Below are 20140 nucleotides of genomic sequence, written 5' to 3' on the forward strand. Positions count from 1 at the left end.
AAGTATTTTATTTTATTTTTTAATGTTTTATTTATTTATTTGACAGAGAGAGAGAGAGAGACAGCGAGAGAGGGAACACAAGCAGGGGCAGTGGCAGAGGGAGAAGCAGGCTTCCCGCGGAGCAGGGAGCCCGATGTGGGGCTCCATCCCAGGACCCTGGGACCATGACCTGAGCTGAAGGCAGATGCTTAATGACTGAGCCACCCAGGCCCCCCCCCCCCCCGACCGGAAATCTGTTTTCTTGCCTTTCCCAGCATTTTCCTGGGCCCATGGCTCATTCCTCCATCTTCAGAGTGCATCCCTCTGACCTCTGCTTCCATCTTCACCTCTCTCTGACTTGGATCCTCCTTCCTCCCTTTTAGAAGGACCCTTGTGATTACATTGGGCACTCCTGGGTAATCCAGGGTAATCTCTCCATCTCGAAATCTTTAATTTTAACCACACCTGCAAAATCCCTTTGGTCATGTAAAGTAGCATTCACAGGTTCTGGGAATTAGGATGTGGGCACTTTCGGGGCCATTATTCTGTCCACCAGGCTAGATGGGGCCCTGGGGAGTCAGAGAGGGTATGATGCTCTGGTAGAGCTGTTGTAGCCAGGAGGGGCCCATGCAAAGCAGGTTGGGCCATTCGGGCAGATGGGGTAGCAGACCCAGGATCCAGGTGTGCCGTCACAAGTGTCTGATGAGGACTCCAGTGGTGGCTGTAGGAGCGGGAGCCGGGAAGCAGCAGCTTTCCCCAGGCTGGGGAATGTCCACACTGCATGCACTGCTCAAGTGAGTGGTGCAGGAGCATTGCAGGGGTGAGCTGACTTGGGCAGGAGGAAGGTTGTCGGTCATTCCCAGCCCGGGTCTGCGGGGGTCTGCGGGGGATCATGACCTGAGCTGAAGGCAAACGCTTAACCAACTGAGCCACCCAGGCGCCCTTTAAATTTTTTTTGTTGAACTATAAATATGTATTCAGAAAAGTGCATGAAACACAAGCACCCAACTCCATAACTTACAAACTGACACATGGGCATGTCCAGTCCCCCGGAAGCCTCAGCCATTTGCTCCTAACCACTGCAGTGCCCTCTCCCCAACCTTGGGTGACCACTCTTCTGATGTCTAACAGCATAGATCACTTTTGCCTGTCTTTGAACTTCATAGACATGGAATCATGCAGCAGGGCCTCTGTTGCTCAACTTGACGTCTGTAAGACCCATCCACAGTATTACAGAGCTGTGGCCCATTCATTCTCATTGCTCCAGAGAAGAGGTTGGCAAACTATGACCTCGTGAGCTAAGAATGGTTTTTATTTTTTTAAAGGTTTGTAAAAAAAACTCCAAAAAATAAATATGTAACAAAGACTATATAGCCAGCAAAGCCTAGGATATCGATTATCTGGGTTTGCTGACTCCTGCTATGGAGTATTTGCCTTATATGAATATATCACTACCCATTCTGTTGAAGGGCATTACTTTCCTTTAAAAATCTATTATAACAGCATAATTGTGATTTAAACAATTTTAAGAGTAATATACACACATGACAAAAATTCAAATGATACACAAGGGCATAAAATAAAAAGCAAATGTCAGTTGCTGAGGCCAGGTCCATTCACAGAGGTCACTGTGCTGACAGCATCTTTTTTTGGAGATTCTTCTGTTTTGACATAGTTGGGGTTGAAGGTTGTTGGGGTCGGGGTGTGGACTTGGGTTGGGTTAAGCCTTCTCCACTCCACGGTTGGAAGAAAATGTCACCCATGTTTTCTTCTGGTACTTCTGTGATTTCTTATGAAAATATTTGATACTTGGTATTTATTGTAGTGTTAGGGTGAATTAGGTAGGGCTCCATATCTAAATCCCAGGAGCTCATCAGTTGTGTCAACATGAATTATCAAATAATTCAACTTCTTCTGTTTTGAAGTGAAGTCATTTAATTTGTAATTGAATGTGGATATGGAACTTTGGACTGGGCTACCCGCTGAGGCCCCCACTGACCAGGAAGTCAATGAATGGGCCTGGGGATGGATCTATGCTCCACAGCCTCAGGGGCCTGCAGAGCCAGGCAGGCACCGGAAATGGTAAAGCAGGCTGGGTATTTGCATGTTCGATGCTTCGGAATATTCTTCCCATTGACAAAGAAACATACTTTCTCTCTGCCTTTGGGAATAAGAGGAGCTGCCAAATCATGGAGACTCCAGAGTCCAGTGGCTCAAACAAGAAACAAAAAACAAGAGTTATTTTCTTCCTCATATATCCATCCTAATTTAGGCAGGAAGTCCGGGTAGGCAGTTGCTCTGATCTTCGGGGTCATCCTGGGATTGAGGGGTCTCCTACCTCTGTACTCTCATCCCCTAGGATGGGGTCTGTATCTCATAGTGGAGTTTGTCTCATCCCTACACATTCCATGTAGGAAGAGGAAATGAAATAGTAAGTGGAGTGTGGGAAATTTCCTTTTCAGAGTCTTATTTATTTAAATAAGCTTTACACCCCCACACGGGGCTTGAACTCACAACCTAAGATCAAGAGTCGCATGCTCTTCTGACTGAGCGAACCAGGAACCCTGGGAAATTTCCTTTCCAAGGGATGTGACTTGGGAGTTGCACACATTGCTCAGCTTATGCCCCAGAGCCTGGACCTGAGTCCTGTGGTCAGAGTTAGCTGCAGGGAGACTGGGGAAAGTCATATTTGGCCTTGTGCGTACCCCAAGTTTGGGACGGGGGGGTTCTATTGCCAAAAAGAAGAAGGTTAGAAAGGAAACTGGAATTAGTGATTTTCTGTTACCTTAGCTCTCTTTTTCACTCTTACTTTCTGATAAGTACATGGTTATAGAGGACTGTTTTTCTACTACAGGAAAAGTTGCACTACGGGTGGGGTGATGAGAGGTAACTGAAACTCCTGGTTGGGAACACAGTAGGGAGTGGCAGGGATTGTGGCTCCTTGGAGAGCTTGAGCATGGGATAGGTGCAGGCCGCTGCTAATCAGGGACTGCTGCTTGGTGCCCTGCAGGAATGCAAGCTTAGAGTTAACAGGTTTGATTTTTTTTTTTAAATGAGAAGTTTTTTTTTTTAATTTAATTTAATTTTATTATGTCATGTCAGTCACCATACAATACATCATTAGTTTTTGATGTAGTGATCCACAATTTATTGTTTTTGTGTAACACCCAGTTTTTAATGAGATTGTTTTAAAAAAAATGAGTTGTTTGATATTTCAATCTTGGTTCAATTTAAGAAATGCTGTACTGATGAATCAGTGTAAGTGTGTGAGGCACCTTTGGCCCGTGGACCTCCGATTTATGATTTCTGCCCTAACTATGCCACGTCAAGACAGTACTAGCATCTGGCCAGCAAGCTTGGGGACTCCCTAGGACTATCAGCTCCATAAGTGGGGAAGTTGAGACTTTTATACACCAGTGATGACCATGTTGGTTCACTTTCTCAAAAAGGCAGTTTGGTATATTCTAGCAAAATCAAAAATGTGTACACTCTTTGACCCATCAATTCCACTTCTGGGATTATGTCATTCGGGGAGAGAGTGCATATGCACATTAACCCATATTTGAGGTTATTCATCGCAACCCTGCAGTAGTAAATCGCTGGAAGCTAATTGAATGTCCATCAAGAGGGACTGGTTAAATACATTTTGGTGCATTTACCCAATGGAATGATACGCAGCCATAAAAAAGAGTGAAAACATTCTATATTGGCTGTAATTGAAGGATATCTCTAAGTGAAAAACAAAATAAAACAAGATGCAGAACGGCATATAGTATGCAGTTATTTATGTTAAAAGAAGGAGAAGACACGGGGGGTTGTGTCTGCTTGTGCATGCTTTTGTATATCTAAAATACTTCTGGAAGTTTCCTGAGAAACTGATGAACTGGTTGCTTCTGGAAATTTGAGTGGCTGCAAGACAGTCGTGGAGGGAGATGTTTTACTCGAGAATCTTGTACCTTTTGAAGTTTGAACCATGTAAATGTTTCACCTATTTAATAAGTAAATAGAACGAGGATTACAAAACAAGCAAGATTAGTGAGGCCCAGCGAGGGTGAGAGAGAGTGCCGAGGGTCACACATCACCTCCCAGCACATGCTTCATCTCCCTGGCAATCTTCCCACGCTGCTGGCTTCTGCTCTCATAGACTGTTCAGAAGAATCTCTACCTGATTAACTAGCAAATTGGAATCTATTTTACCAACTTACAGCATTCATTTGGTTCTTTGCTGGAGCCGCTGTTTTCTCCGCCTCAGGAATAATAGCCCTGAAGCAAGACCCTCTTCTGCAGGGTCTGGGGCTCCAAGGTACACCTCTGATATTATCTACAGCCACTTTGCAGCTCACGGAACAGGGCTGGGCCCGCTTCTCTCTGTTGTCTTCATCACCTGAGCATCTGTAACCCTAGCAGCTGGTTAGGGGGTCAGGCAGCACAGAGAGTTAGAATTCCAGGAAGTTGGAGGCTCTCCGTGACGCTTCACCTCCTCCAGTGGCACCAGGAAAGAGTGATTTCTTGGCTGCTGAAGGTGGGGGCACAGGTGGAGAGACACAAATGCAGGGCCTTTGTGAAGTGAGGCAGGCAGCCTTTCTGGTGCCTGGCAGAGGTGCTGACATCTTTCTTGAAGATTAGGAGCTGCAATGGGATTGGAGTCTGGTAATTAGCTCTTTACCTGTGTCCTGAGGATTCTCAACCCTGTGGCTTGTCAGGGGAGCTCGGGAGAGGATATACTGTGTTCTGACCCGAGACGAGTTAGAATGTACTCCTTGTCTAAACAAAATGAGAAATCCAGGTGTCTGAGGATTGTACTGTCACCTTAAATTTCCCTAGTGCAGTAGGATCCAGCATGGGACACGACTGATCACTTATATTGTGTGTTAGGTATAGTACAGGTGTGGTCACAGATAACTGAGACCTTAAATAACAATGGTTTAAGCAAGATAGAAGTGTATATGATCGGGTGCAAATACACATCCAGACCTGGTACAGCAGCTCCGCTCTGTAAAACCCTCAAGTTCAGGTTCCTTGCTGTTCACCACCGTTCCTAAGGGGTGGGTCTGTCTTCATGGTCCAAGATGGAGCCCTGGCCGTCCCTCCTATATTCTAGGCAGCCGGACAGGGAAAGGCCAAGGGCAAGAAAGTATATGTCCTTGATCCTTAAGATCACTTTTTAAAGAAGTTGCTTGTAGAACCTCCCTGATGTCCCATTTCTTGGACTTAGTTATGTTAACTTGGCTTCCCCTTGAAAGCAGAACCTGATAGAAGGACTTAGGGGCAGGTAATTTATTTTGGGAATGGATTCAGAGGAAGTGGAATGAGGTGCCTGGGAAGAGGAAATGGGGTAGGAGGGAGAACCAGTTCAGGGCTGCACCGTGCTTACCACTGTGAGCAGCTGGGGCTCAACCCTGCAGAGATGGCTTCTGGGAGCCGTGTGGGGGATACCTTAGGGTGTTTGCCCGAGATGTGGTAGAGGGGAGTATTCACCCTGTTTGTTGGTCAAGGGCTGCTCCCAGCTCGCTAATTCCCTTGCATGTACAGTTTTGCACATGTGCATAATGACTGGGAAGAATTTCTTCTGAGACTCTGAGCAGCCAGCAAGGGATCTGCGGTGCCACCGACGTCTGTCGCACTACCTGTGTGCTCACCTGTGGCTGCAACAGCAACCGGAATAAGAAGGATGGGCTGCAAGGGTGCAGGATGGGGTGTTATTTATATGGCCTCCCTTAGCTGCGGAGGAACCTGGGAAATGGAGTTTTTGTTTGTAGTGGTCATGAGCACCCCCCTTCCCTGGCCAAAACACGGGGGCCGATTATTGTTGAGAGGATGTTGGAGAATAAATGGTGGAAGCTGACACACTGTATTCTTTATTTGTCCACAAATTAGGGATTTGTCAGTCTCAGTGGCCGGGAACTCCGTGGAGAGTGTGTAAAAAGCCCTCTGGGTGGCCAGTGTAGCCATCCAAGTACTGATGTACGTGTTTGTAGGCTGGCTTCTCAGACCCCACTTGAGACCTCTTCACTCTTATTTGGACACAGTTCTAACACACAGAGTGGTCTGTCCTCCCAGTGCCAGCACGTAGGATCAGATGGACTGGGGCAAGTCTCTGAGGGTCTGTCCGCGGGTTGGACCCTAGCGTTTTCTTCCAACTCCACTCCGTCCTTTGTAGATGTTCAGCGTGACTTCTAGAAGTGTGGGTGTTCCTTCCTCCCTTAAAAGTTGTCGATGCCGTTGGGAGCCGGTCCTACCTTCCTCTCCATTCTCTTCCCTATGTCCCTCGGAGTCCTACTCCATGCAGGATTTCTTCCAGTGCCGTCTGCAATCCTGTGTCCTCTTGTCTAGAGTCTTGCCCACCTTTCCCTTGGCCATTCCTTGTCATCCTTCAGTTTTCTGCTGAGAATTAGAGGGGGTAGGGCCTCCCCCAACAGGCTCTGATGGCACAGAGCCAGTCATTTCTTGGTCAGTGGTCTTTCCACGTGACTGGGAAGGCAGGGGATGAAGCTGTGTCTGCCCTGTTCATCGCTGTATTTCCAGGACCGAGCACAGAGTAGATGCCAATAAGTCTCTGGAATGGATGGGAACACACCGTGTCTCTGATGCCATGTAGCTTCTTTCCCGTGTGTTCCCTTGATTCCTGGGTGTGAGAGGGTGCAGAGTTCCTGCCAAACGTCTCCTACTGTTTGGGTGCCATTCTGAGCTCATGCTTTATTGTTGGGGGGCTGAAAGACCAGCATTGTAGCTTTCTGTTAGAACTCGCTCTTAGGGGCGCCTGGATGGCTCAGTTGGTTGAGCATCCGACTCTTGATTTCAGCTCAGGTCATGATCTCAGGGTGGTGGGATTGAGCCCTGTGTTGGGCTCTGTGCTTGGTGGGGAGTCTGCTGGAGAGTCTCTCTCTTCTCCCTCTGCACCCCCCTTCAGATAAATAAATAAAAATCTTAAAAAAAAAAAACAAAACTGCTCTTAGTTGTTGCTGGTACCCAAGGCTCAACACAGATTTACAGAAGAGGGAGCTCAGTGAGTTAATCAATCATCCAACAAGTTAGTCGTATTCAAAGTGGGACATTGCCTCCTACTGCATCTGGGGTGTATTGGAGGCCGAGACATTTGCCATTTGCAAAGCTGCTTCTCTTTTCCATTTTTGCTGTTACCCTTTTGCTTTCAATTAAAAATATCCACAAACTTAAGCTATTCCCCCCAAATATAAAACAAACTTAAGGAATATTAAAGCTGAACTATTTGTCTTCTTGAAAATTCTGAGAAAACATTCTTCCTCCCAACCCTGGTTTTAAAACTAATATTGAAAATTTGGAGAATACAGAAAAATATGAAGAGTACAAATAAAAGTCACCCAGGAAAAGTCACCATTAATTTACTTTCTTCCAATCTTTGTTTTATATTGTTTTAATTTAATTTAATTTAATTTCAATGAATTAACATATAGTGTATTATTAGTTTCAGAGGTAGAGTTCAGTGATTCATCAGTTGTATACAACACCCAGTTACCACATCCCCCCACCCCTACTTTCTCCCAATTTTTGTGCAGTGTAGATCCACATGCATGCACACACACATGCACACATACCGGGAAATGATTATCCTAAATGTAAAGGTTTATACCTTGATATACCTTGATTTTTTTTTTCACTTTTCGTGAGATTTTGAGTATGGTCCTATGTCTTTAAATATTCTTCAGGAATGATTTTTGAAGATTGCGGAGCATTTCTGTGCAGGTCCATACCCTTTAAAATGTAACCAACCTATATTTTTGAGCGGTTCGATTGGTGTGGCTTGTCACTGCCATGGGTTTGTTGTAATGAATTTTCTTGTATCTCTGATGATTTCTTATAGATTCTTAGGAATACAGTTCCTAGGTTAAGGGTATCATTATTTTTCAGTCTTTCAGTTCATGTTGCCAAATTAATTTTTAGAAAGATTATTTGTTAATGTCCACCAACAATGTGTTTTTTTCTTCTTTAAAACTGCACCTTCCGCAAAGGTAATTATAATAATTTATAAAAAGTCAACTTGATAGTCTCCAAATTACCTTCTAAACTTCCAGGATCAGATGGGTTTTTATGTAGCTCTGATTAGTTGTGAATAAAGCTGCTTTCTCTCCTTATTAAAGTGTTTATATGTCACCTATTTCCAAAACAGGATGTGTAGTAGCCCACAGCAAAAGCACAGAACTCTGGCACAAGTTTTCACTTCACATTTTATTAGAACATTTTCAAGTGTTAGAAATATTCGCATACATATTGCTGTGGGGGGTGATTGAGGCGGGCAGGCACTCCATGATTGATTGGCGATGTCTGCCACAGGCGCGGCTGTGTGTGTGTTGGGAAGGATTGGTGTTGAGAGGCTGCTATCCCTGACCCGTAGCCCTGTGCAGCCACTCACAGCTCATCAGCTGTGAGTGAAGGAAGTTTAAAAAAATGGGTCAGAATGAAGTGGGAAGAGACCCCACTGGAGTTGGACTCCGCCTCTCCCGAGCTGTGCTTCTGTTTCCTAATGTCTCTGGCCCTGCTCTGTGTTGTCAGCAGTCGTGAACTGTAGAGCCACAAAGCGTGCAGCCAGCACAGGGACAGGGAGAAGGACAGAGGGTGCACTGACGAGGCCATGCTTCCCGGACTTGGGTCTTTGATGTATGACCTTCGTGATTTGTTGTTGTCACATCTGGGGTGTTCCTGTGCTATTTTTTTTTTTTTTATTTAATATGTAATTTTAAAATGGACTCGATTTTACTTAAATATGTGTATCTTAAAAGCAGCGTCTATCACTGTCACAAGCCAAGAGGAGCATCACTTGCCGGAAATAGATGAAAACCTTCAAAATAAAGACAATGAAAACAAAACAATGGTCTTAAATTCCAGCTAGATACTGTTGCTTGCCAAAAGCTTTCAGACAGACGCATGCTGTCTCTTGGTTAACAAGGGTGCATAAGCCAAGTGTTAGAGATTCATTGGCACAAAACTGAGGCTTTCCTTAGGAGAAGGATTGCAGAATTAGGAAGGGAGTAGCTTTCTAATTGTGGGATTCCCTGTTACTGAAAACATTTGGTAAACAGCCCTCTACAGCAGTGGAGGGGCCTTGGTAAGGGCCGGTGAGGGCAGGTTTGGGAGGACGTTGGACGCCAAGCCAGAAGGGAGTGGTGTGTTGGCGGGCAGTCTTCCTGGACACTTTGGGGGGCTTGTGTGGGGGGCATGGGAGCATTTTGTTTCAAAGCACAGTAATTGATGAATCAGGCTTCGCTGCTCCCCAGTTGGATATTCCCATTCAGGCAAATAGTTCCCGCTTTGGTCCAGTGGTTGGTGAGAGGAAGCCTGCCCGGTGGACCTACGCCTGTCTTTAAACAGGCACCAAATAGCATCCCCGTTCCTCTGGAGGCGTCCCATGTTACTTGAGCTCCCGTGAGTTCTGGGCATGAAAAAAATAAAATTGAGCTGGCACCATGTCCCAGCGGCATGTGGCGGGGGTGTGTGCAGTTGGATTATTTTTATTTATGATGGCTGATTCACAATCGTCTCCATGGCGATGGGGGGAGCTGAAGGCTGAGGGAAGAAGTCATTCGTCGCATTATTAAATGACCCAATGAAAGGAAAAAAGCCCTCAAACACATTAAGGATTAATTTAACGTCATGGCCTTGCCTGGAAGGTCATTACCCGTCCCTGCTACAGATGTTGGCATTTCTATTTCCAGAGTGTTCTGAACAGAGTGTGGCTCATCTGTTTGCATTTGAATGTCACTCTTAGCTCAAATACAGCCAGATGCTGAGGGTCAGAAGGGTCACTAACGACTTCATCAGGAGATGCTCTCTGCCATAGAACATTTGGGAAGATGTCGTTCTCGATGCCAGTTTGTGCATGTGTGTGTGTGTGGTGTGTGTGTGTATTAATGCACTTGAATACATATAAAATGATTTTAAGAAATATGTACAATGGACACACACGTACCTACCACATAGGGTGAATGGGTGACATGCAAAGGACGATGGACACACACGTACCTACCACATAGGGTGAATGGGTGACATGCAAAGGATGACAATATGTCTTGACATCCCCAGACAGTCCCGGCTTCTTCTTGTCTTAGCAAAATCCTTAATTATATTCCTTTTCACTCTCAAAAGCATGTTCGGGTTTGGATGAGAGACTGTGTGTCTGCTGTCTTTGTAAGTCTCCTCCGTGTCACTTCTTTTTCACACTAAGCCTTGCACTTGGGAGACTGAGCCGTGTTGCTGTGCGTGGCGGCAATCCCTCCGTGTCTACGGCTGTATACTATTCCACCGCAGTAACGTATCACAATTTGTCCATTTTTCTGCTGGCAGACATTTGGATTGTCTCTTCCTTTTTGCTCCGATGAACAACCCTGCTCTGAACATTTTTGTGGGTGTATCCGGATGCACGCGTGCGTACCTTCTCTTGGCTCTGTGTCTAGAATTGCTGACTCGTGGGTTCAGTGCATCTTCAACTTGACTAGGTGGTGCCAAACTCTTTTCCAAAGTGGTTGTACAGGTTTATGCCCCCACCGTCGATGTGGAGGTGTTCTGGTGGCTCTGTGTCCTTGGCAACGCTTGGCGCCAGACTGCAATTTTTACCAGTCTGATGGGTGCAGAATGGTATGTCATTGTACATTTACATCTCCAGTGTTGTCTGGGACTGTTGCTAGCTTGCCCAACTCTGGGGTTCAGATGAGGATGTTTGCCTTCCTGTAAATAGGAGACCAGAATTCTCCAATGTTACCTTTATAGTAATGAAGTTATTTGGATCTCTCTTAGCCCTACTTCTTTGTCTTGGTTGAAAACATGGGCGGGAAAAAGGGGTTGCACTTAGGGGTGTTGTTTTTCTTTTCCCTCAAACTACTTCCAGAACACTCTGACACCTGATGTGTGGGGCTTTCTTTCATAAACTGACTCAGATGCTCGCTGGGTATCCTGCACTTGAACTCCGTTCTGACCGTGTTTACCTGCGGTAAGCATCAGATCCCACAGGTGAAGGGCTCAGTCCCACTAGACTGCCCCCATTTCGGGTCTAGTCACAAGTCCCCGTTGTCCCCTGTGCTTCCAACTAACTGGCTGTGGATTGGAGGTTCCCACGACCCCCTCCTTGGATTCTGTCGCTTGCTTGAGTGGCTTGTGGAACTCCGGGAATCAGTGTATTGATTAGTTTACCAGTTATAAAATGATAGCTCAAGAGCAGCCAGATGGGAGAGAAGCAGAGGGCGAGGGCTGTGGGAAGAGGTGCGGAGCTTCCAGGCTCTCTCTGGGCGTGCTGCCCCCCCCCCCCACCCCCCGCCCGACACCTCCACGATTCATCAGTCTGGAAGCACTCCAACCCTGTCCTTTTGGGTTTTTATGGAGGCTTCATTATGGGAGGCACAGGTTAAATCATTGGCCACTGGAGATTAATTCAATCTCCAGCCCCTCTCTCCTCTCTGGGGGTCAGGGCTGAGGCTGGAAGTTCCAACCCTCTGATCACTTGGTTGGTTCCCCTGGCAACTGGCCCCCATCCAGTGGTTGTGCTAGAGCTTTCTAAAACCCATCTCATTAACATAAACTCAGGTGTGGCTGAAAGGGGTTTGTCCTGTCCAAGACTCTCGCCTTCATGCTCTTAGCACTCAGGAAATCCCAAGCGCTTTAGGAGCTCTGTGCCAGAAATGCGGATGAAGACCAAATATATATTTCTTATTGTAGATCATGTCGTAGGTGTGTCCTGAAGACTGCCACGTACAACTAATAAGGGAGATAATGCTCTCCCTTATCACTTAAAAATTTTCACCCATCCCAGACCTCCCTGACCTGGATCCTCGGCAGGGGTCTTCACTCCTCTCATGGAGCTCCAGCTACCCTGACTCACAAAGTTGACCCTGCACTCTGCATTCGTTGGATTTGTTTGTGGATCCCCTTTTCCCTTTTAATTCTACTCTGTTAGTCCTGTGTGGGGTGTTCTTGCTTCCTTAATTTGAGATCTCCCTAAGTTTTCCTCATCTTGACACGTCCCTCAGAACCTTGTGCAGTGTTTTGTTGAGGCTCATTCTTCCAGGAAATATTTGGCAGAGTCCACTGTGTGCCAAGCCTGATGATGGTGGCTAAGTAGTCAAAGAAACCCAAGTCCTTGCCCTGGTCAGGGATGCGCCTTCCAGAAGAAATGGAAGAAATATACCGGAGTAAGGTGATGTGACTTTGGACAGGAGGAATATCCAGATTCTTAAGGAGACTTTCTTTGCCTGGAGAAGTTGGGTAAAGTTTCCCAGATGAAGTGGGTTTTGAAGGATGAGTAGGAGTTGAACAGATGGCCAGAGAGCTGCCAGGAATCTGCATTGGTTAAGTCAAGCATGGCCTGCCTCCCTAGCTTTGGGGATAATTGTAGATCTGTTATTTTGCACCCATGAAAACCTTTGGCTGGAAAACTCTTTTAAAGATAAATAATGAAAATTAAAAGCTGTCCTTTCAGTATCCATGGGGTCTTCACTCTGGGCATTAAAGCAAATGGAAATGAGGTAAGAAATCTGTGCTGGTGGTGACTTTTATTCATTCATTCCTTTATTTAAATGCAGAGTTTGCATCTGTTGGATGTTTGAATAAAAGATAAAGGAAAACAGAGGAAACCTCATTCTTAGAAGTGTGACTGCTCCGGCTTCTGTTCTGACCTCGCCGGGGTCAGACTGTCACCACCGAGCTGTGTCCTCCCAGCGTCACACACTGTGGGTCTGATCACAGTGGCTGGCTTCGCACCGAGTCCTTTTGGGCATTTGGCTAATTAGAATGAAACCATCAGGTGAAATGAACTACCCGTCCTAGACTTTGTTTTAATGATCATGAGATGGGATCTCTGATGAGCTGGCCCTGGGCTGTGCTTGACTCTGGGCATCTCAAGGCTCTTTGGGCATGTTAGTCAAGGCTGAATGTCTGGGCAGGAGTTGGGAATGAGATGTTTTTCTCAGTGGGGAAACCTTGAGAGAGTGTTTGTATGGGTGTGAGTCCCTCCTGCCTTTGGGGGCTGCCTGTCTGTCTGTTAAGCAATGCTTGCTTTGACCTTGGCCTTGACCGACCCTTGGTGCGGCTGTCAGTCAGATGAACAGAAGCGCTGGCACCTCCCCTGGCGGCTGGCTCGGGAAAGGCTGTCAGAGCTGTGGGCTGGGGACTTCGGCTTGCCTCCAGGAGGGCTCGTGTGCTGTTTAAATCTGGAAAGAGGACTGACCCAGGGATTGGACTGGTGGGAAGCAGGTGGGGCTGCAGGTCCGATCTGGGCACAACTTTGGGTTCTAGTAAAGCCATCTTTCAGCACACCGGCTTACCACGTGAGATTTTCCTGCAGAGGCTGCAAACCGGAGGACCCTGAGCTGGATTTGTGGGCATTGTGGGTTGAATTGTGTCCCCCAAGAAGATATGTCCAAGCCCTGTTCCCCGGTGCCTGCTCATGTGACCTTCTTTGGAAATGGGATTTTTGCAGACGTAGTCAGGTTACCATGTGCTCATTAGGGTGGCCCTAATCCATATGACTGGGCTCCTTATAAGAAGAGACGAGAGAGGCTCAGGGAGGAAGTCGTGTGAAGCAGGAGACCGAGATGGACTGGAATGACGTGGCTAGCAGCCAAGGAGCACCAAGGACTGACAACACCAGGGATAAGAGAAAGGCACAGCACAGATTCTCCCCTGGAGCCTTCAGAGAGAGAAGTCCCCGCTGACATCTTGCTTTTGGACTTTCAGAACCATGAACAAATGAACAATTGGTTTAAGCCACCCAGTTTGTGGTAAACTTTTATGGCCACCCTAGGAAACTAATACTGTGGTTTAAAACAATTGGACTCATTTGAAAACCGAGATTTCATGTAAAAAAGTGGGATTTCTGGCATCTCTAGAAAAATCAGCTGTGCGCCAATAGAGCCGATGTCCTGAGATGGGAACCATGTGGATGCCTTCCGTTCACCCCAGTTACCACCACTCCCAGTTGGCTGCCGACGAGCCGGCTTCACCTGCTGGGTTTCCCTTCAAGCCCCCGAGGTACCTGACTCTGTGGCCCCCGCTTTTTTTAAAAATTTTTTATTGTTATGTTAATCACCATACATGACATCATTAGTTTTTGATGTAGTGTTCCATGATTCATTGTTTGTGCATAACACCCAGTGCTCCACGCGGAATGTGCCCTCTTTAATACCCATCACCAGGCTAACCCATCCCCCCACCCCCCTCCCCTCTAGAACCCCCAGTTTGTTTTTCAGAGTCCATCGTCTCTCATGGTTCGTCTCCCCCTCCGACTTACTCCCCTTCATTCTTCCCCTTCTGCTATCTTCTTCTTCTTTTTTATCTTAACATATATTGCATTATTTGTTTCAGAGGTACAGATCTGTGATTCAACAGTCTTGCACAATTCACAGCGCTCACCATAGCACATACCCTCCCCAATGTCTATCACCCAGCCACCCCATCCCTCCCACCCCCCCACCACTCCAGCAACCCTCAGTTTGTTTCCTGAGATTAAGAATTCCTCATATCAGTGAGGTCATATGATACATGTCTTTCTCTGATTGACTTATTTCACTCAGCATAACACCCTCCAGTTCCATCCACATCGTTGCAAATGGCAAGATCTCATTTTTTTGATGGCTGCATAATATTCCATTGTGTATACATGCCACCTCTTCTTTATCCATTCATCTGTCGATGGACATCTTGGCTCTTTCCACAGTTTGGCTATTGTGGACATTGCTGCTATAAACATTGGGGTGCACCTACCCCTTCGGGTCCCTACATTTGTATCTTTGGGGTAAATACCCAGTAGTGCAATTGCTGGGTCGCATGGTAGCTCTCTTTTCAACTTTTTGAGGAACCTCCATACTGTTTTCCAGAGTGGTTGCACCAGCTTGCAGTCCCACCAACAGTGTACGAGGGTTCCCCTTTCTCCACATCCCTGCCAACGTCTGTCATTTCCTGACTTGTTAATTTTAGCCATTTTGATTGGTGTGAGGTGGTATCTCATTGAGGTTTTGATTTGGATTTCCCTGATGTGTGGCCCCCGCTTTTGCGACAGCGGCCCGTTGCTGGCTTTCCAGCTTCGGGAGCAGGGCTTGGCAAACTGTAGGCCACCGGTCAAGTCCAGCCGGCTGCCTGTTGGGATGAATTTTTCCCAGAACTCCGCCATGCCGACATGATCGTAGATGGTCTAGTGTTGCGTTCACATGCCACAGCACGGCTGACTAGCTGTCGCAGAGACCGCGTGGCCTCCGAGGTGGAAAATTTATTCTCTAGCTCTTTACAGAAAGAGGCTGCTGAGCCCTCTTCAAGAGAATCAAGAAAAACAGATCTTTATGAGATTTTCCCCTATTTTTAAGTGAGGGCAACTAATTCATGTTGGCTTTTATTTATTATTCCTTAAAATTTTATTAAAAAGTGTTTAAAATTTCAGTCTAGTGGACACACAGTGTTACATTAGATTCAGGTGTCCAACACAGTGATGCAGCTTCTTTATACTTCACGCTATGTTCTGTGTTGGTTTTTAGTTTCAAAACATGTATCTGTCAATCAAGGGCTTCTTTCCATGTCAGTAAATGTGAATCTCTGCCGTTTTTTAAATATACCATGACTTACTGAACCGATTCTTTACTAATGGGTACTCAGGCAGTTCTCTTTTAAATTTATATGAACCAGTCAGGCCTGGCTACGGAGCCCCACACTTGGGCGTTGAGCTTCGTTTTGGGGGTGTGGCGGGAGGGAGGGATTGGGGTTAGTTAGCTTAGACTGTAGAGAGCCAGTAGACTCTGTGATTACTCTTGCCGAGTCTCACACTGTGATCCTCCCCGTCCACAGAGGACCGCACCAGAGAAGACGGAGCTAACAGTAAAAAGGACTGGTTTGGGTGTAGGGAGGAAGCTTTTGTTGTAAAGGTTGGCAAATCCTAGAAGGAGTAGCTGAGGAACTCCAGAGTGCCCCTCTCTGAAGACCTTCTAAGAAGTGATAACTCCGCCCAGGTTGGCTATAGCCCCAGGATGGAAGATGTGGTTGGCCACATCTGCTCTGGCATGAACGGCTGCCACCAGCCCAGCACTGGGCAGGTGCCTACAGCCTGTCTTGCCCACCAGGAGGAAGAGCCATGCTGGGCAGAGATGCGGGTCATTGGCGGTGGGAGTATTTGGGCATCCAGTCACACCTCTGCCGTCCTTCAGTTAGAGTGTAGGGGCTAGCTCAGCTGATCCCGTGTCCTTCTGGCCTCCGGGGTCCTCATCTTGGTTGGCTGGCTCCATCCATCTGTACCAGGCTGGTTAGGTCCATTCTAGGCTATGTGGCTGTGTGCAGAAAAGGGTCAACTTTGCAGACCTGAGCCTCTTATCTTTTGAAAGGGCTGCTTGCAAATTTGCCTATTGGTTGGTGTCAGGGAACTTGGCACTTGAGCTGTTCCCTAAGTGACGAGTGAGGTTCATGATCCCGGGCAAACAATGGGAGTTACGGTGGACACTTGCTTTCCTTCTGAGCATCTGGAATTTGGGCACATGCTAGGCGGAGTGCCTACAGGACCAGTTCCCAGCAAAAACCTGGGGTCCCGAGTCTCAAGTCGGCTACCCTGGGCAAAGCATCACACGTATATAATGCTGCATTTTTGTGGCTAGAGGACAGTGAGGTCTGTGTGATGCTCACGGGAGGGAGAGGGTTTGAGGAAGTGTCTACAGACCCTGCCGGTATCTTTCCCCCTTGCCGATCCTGTTGTGTAATGAACCGTGGCCGTAAGTACGATGACATGCTGAGTCCCGTGATTCCTTCCCTTGAGTCACCAACTGTATGAGTGGCATAGGAAACCCCCAAACAGGATGACTCATTGTGAACTCAAGTTCAGAATTAAAAGAAAATTCAGAGTGCATGCCTTGATGATAATGATAATGATTAAAAGTATCGGTGATGATATTACTAAGCAGTCCTCGCAACGTGCCAGCTACTATTGTAACCACTTGACACAGATGAATTGAATCATCCTCAGATCGCAGATATTCCTCTTCTCCCCAGTTTGTAGATGAAAGGTCTGAGGCACGGAGACAGTAAGCAGCCTGCTCTCTGTCACCTAGCTCATAAGTGGCAGAGCTCAGAATGGAGCCCCCAGGTTGTGACTGGCAGATACTCGGGAGCCTCCTCCTAAAACACAGGACTCTCCTGGGGGCCAGTGCGTCTTGGAAACAAGCCTTAGTCGCAGGCTGCGACTAAGACAGAGACAAATACTGTCTCTACCTTTTTTGACGAGGGGGTGCATATCGGTGATAAGTCATCTCAAAATTTCAGTGGCATAAAATGACAACGTTTATTCCTTGCTGAGTCTCTGTGTCCGTCCCAGGCCGGCTGGGGACTCCACTCTGGGACATCCCCATCCAGGGACCCAAGCTGCTGGGGCAGCCACCATCCTCGCTCGCTGCGGGTGCCCTGGCAGAAGGAGGGTCTCGCCTCTGCACCTGGCTACTCAGGACCAGCAGGGACCGCTGTTCCCCACTGGCCAGAGAGGCCCATGAGGCTGCCCCCACACGAGGGAGCCAGGAAGTGAATCCCACCACGGACCCAGAGGCCGAAAGTAGAACCATTTAGTGACAGGAGCACGTGGAATACTACAGTGGGGACTAGAAAAGAAGACCTTTCCCGCCGACACCAGCTTTGGGGGAAGATTACTCACTGAAGGAAGAGCCAGAGTTGGGAGCCGAGGGGTGGGAGGGAGCTGGTTGTTGTCAAAGGCAGAAGTGAGAAAACGGGGGGCCAGATAGTTAAGTCCTTTGAGAGCAAGTGAAAGTGATTTCCATGACAACAATTCAATTAGAGAGCAACATGAAGTTCTCCTCTGTAAGGGAACACTGAGGAATTATCACCACAATGAACCTTGGGGGTGGAGAGGGGAGAGAAAGTGCCCCAGCAGGGCACCCCCAGCAGTTCCTGGGTGTGGGGCATGCCCCCTCATCGGTGAGCCAACCCCTTCACCGAGGAGGCCAGCACACACACAGGAAAAAGGAGGGGGCGTTTGCCAAAACAAGCAAATGCAAGAGTGGGTGAGAAGGAAGGCGGAGAGGGCAGGGATGGGCGTGCCATGAGGGAGGCACCTGTGTTTTGCTTTCAGTATGGGGTGGCTTGGGCATATGGGTTGGCTGGTAGGGTTGCAGAAGAGGTGTTGAAATGTTGTTTCCCTGTGGAATTAAAATTCAGACTCGGGGTTGGGGTGGGGGAAGAGAATGAGGCCCCAGGGTGTGGTGGGAAGCATCAGGCTTTGCAATCACACACTCGTGGCTTTGAATCCACTTTTTCCATTGCTTTCTGTGTTTGAACGTAAGCTCCTTGAGCCTAATCCTCCTAAGTAAATATGCCTGTTAGTAGGATGATACTCAGTAATAATGTGGTCTTGTATCTGGCACACAGTAGGTTCTCTCTTTTTTTTTTTAAATTTTTTATTGTTATGTTAATCACCATATATTACATCATTAGTTTTTGGTGCAGTGTTCCATGATTCATTGTTTGTTCATAACACCCAGTGCTCCATGCAGAACGTGCCCTCTTTAATACCCATCACCAGGCTAACCCATCCCCCCACCTCCCTCCCCTCTAGAACCCTCAGTTTGTTTTTCAGAGTAGTAGGTTCTCTCTTTAATGTGCATGTACTTCCCTGTCTTTGATTAGGGGTGATGTCAAAGAGATTCCATCTCCGGTGCAAACTCTGGAGTTTTAGTAATGGGCTCCCTGGAGCCTGTGTTAAGGATTCTGAAGCTCACTGAGAGAGAGTGTTAGCAGTTGTTATTGGTGTCTCTTATGGACATGGGAGGTGGTGGTGTGTGCGCCACATAGGTGCCATCCTTGGTTTAGCTCCGTCTTTCCATCTGAGCCTTATTCTTACCACCTCCTTCCATGCATCCTTTGCTACAGATTGGTCAGTGGTCAACTCCCTGCCCCCTAAGCAAGCTGTGTGCTGACCACTTGGCTCTGTGTCCTGGTGTCCTTGCCTTCTCAGGCCTGGAGCACTCTCTGTTCATTCCTCTTCTCATTCAGATTTGTCCTATCCTTCAAGGATCAGCTGAGACCCCTCCCCAGGGAAGCTCTTCCCACCCACCACTGCTCTGGTTGTTCCAGGACTAAAGGATGTCATCTTTTGCTGAATTCCCATAACACTCACCACCTCTTCTGTGGTCTGTACACACATGCCCGAACAGCCTCTCCTGTAGGCAATGGTGTCCTTCCCGTGTGAGTGTGGCTGGCTCCCAAGGGTAACCATGTTGTCTGCTACTCCTCCCTTATGGCCTTACCCCCTGCCTACTGACCCCAGCCCTCTCCCTATTCGGGATGATTTAGTTGGCAGAGGATGGAAGTGTACTATTTAGGGGCCTGGAGTTGGCAATCAGGGATTCTGGCTAGGACTCTCAGCACTGCCCCTTTAGGGCTGTGTGACCCTAGATAAGTTCCTTGACCTCTCTCAGCCTCAGACTTCTCTTCTAATAATACTGGAGTCATAGGGAGCATTCAGTGGGATACCGTGTGTTCGGTGCTCTCTCACTTCTGGGCACGCGGTAAATGCTTGCTATGTGGTATCAGACGTTGCCATTGCTACTTGTCTCTCTGCCCTTCTGTGCCCTGTTCGAGGACAACCATTTCAATGTGGTCTTTTCATCTTTTATGCCGCTAGTCCTACAAGGATTGATTGGGCATCACTGGGAGTCCAGCTGGTGCAGGCTGGATGTCATGGAGGGCTTGGTCTGGGAGAAAGGATATTTTGTCGACTCGTGAAAAAACCCAAGTCCAGGGGAGCCCCTGGCACTATAGTTCCTGACTTTAGGCAGCAGCTGTGTTCTCAAACAACTGTGTGCAATTTCAGTTTGATTAGCTTTACCATGAGTCCCCTTTTAGAAGTCCCAGGGGACTCATCAATTAAAGACTTGTTTGATAAATCCTTTTGTAAAGTTCAGAGTCACCAAATTGTTCTTGCTTTGTGATTTTGGATTCATATATATTAGGTTTTCTTAATGCAGGTACTATTTTAGCAGCAAAACCTCCTCATTATATTCCAGCCAAGTTTTTGAGCTTTCGCAGGCAAAATTAGTATTTATTTCAACCTGTTGAATATGTATTGTATTCCAGAAAGATATTTCCAACTCATGAAAATTAAGTGAGAAAACCAGTTACCAGGGTTTGTCTTCTGTTCCTGCTATGTACTGACTCTTGATGG

The sequence above is a fragment of the Eumetopias jubatus genome, unplaced genomic scaffold (assembly GCF_037043125.1).
Source record: "Eumetopias jubatus isolate StellerSeaLion01/CBP00866 unplaced genomic scaffold, mEumJub1_p1.0 scaffold_16, whole genome shotgun sequence".
In the NCBI taxonomy this organism is placed as follows: Eukaryota; Metazoa; Chordata; class Mammalia; order Carnivora; family Otariidae; genus Eumetopias; species Eumetopias jubatus.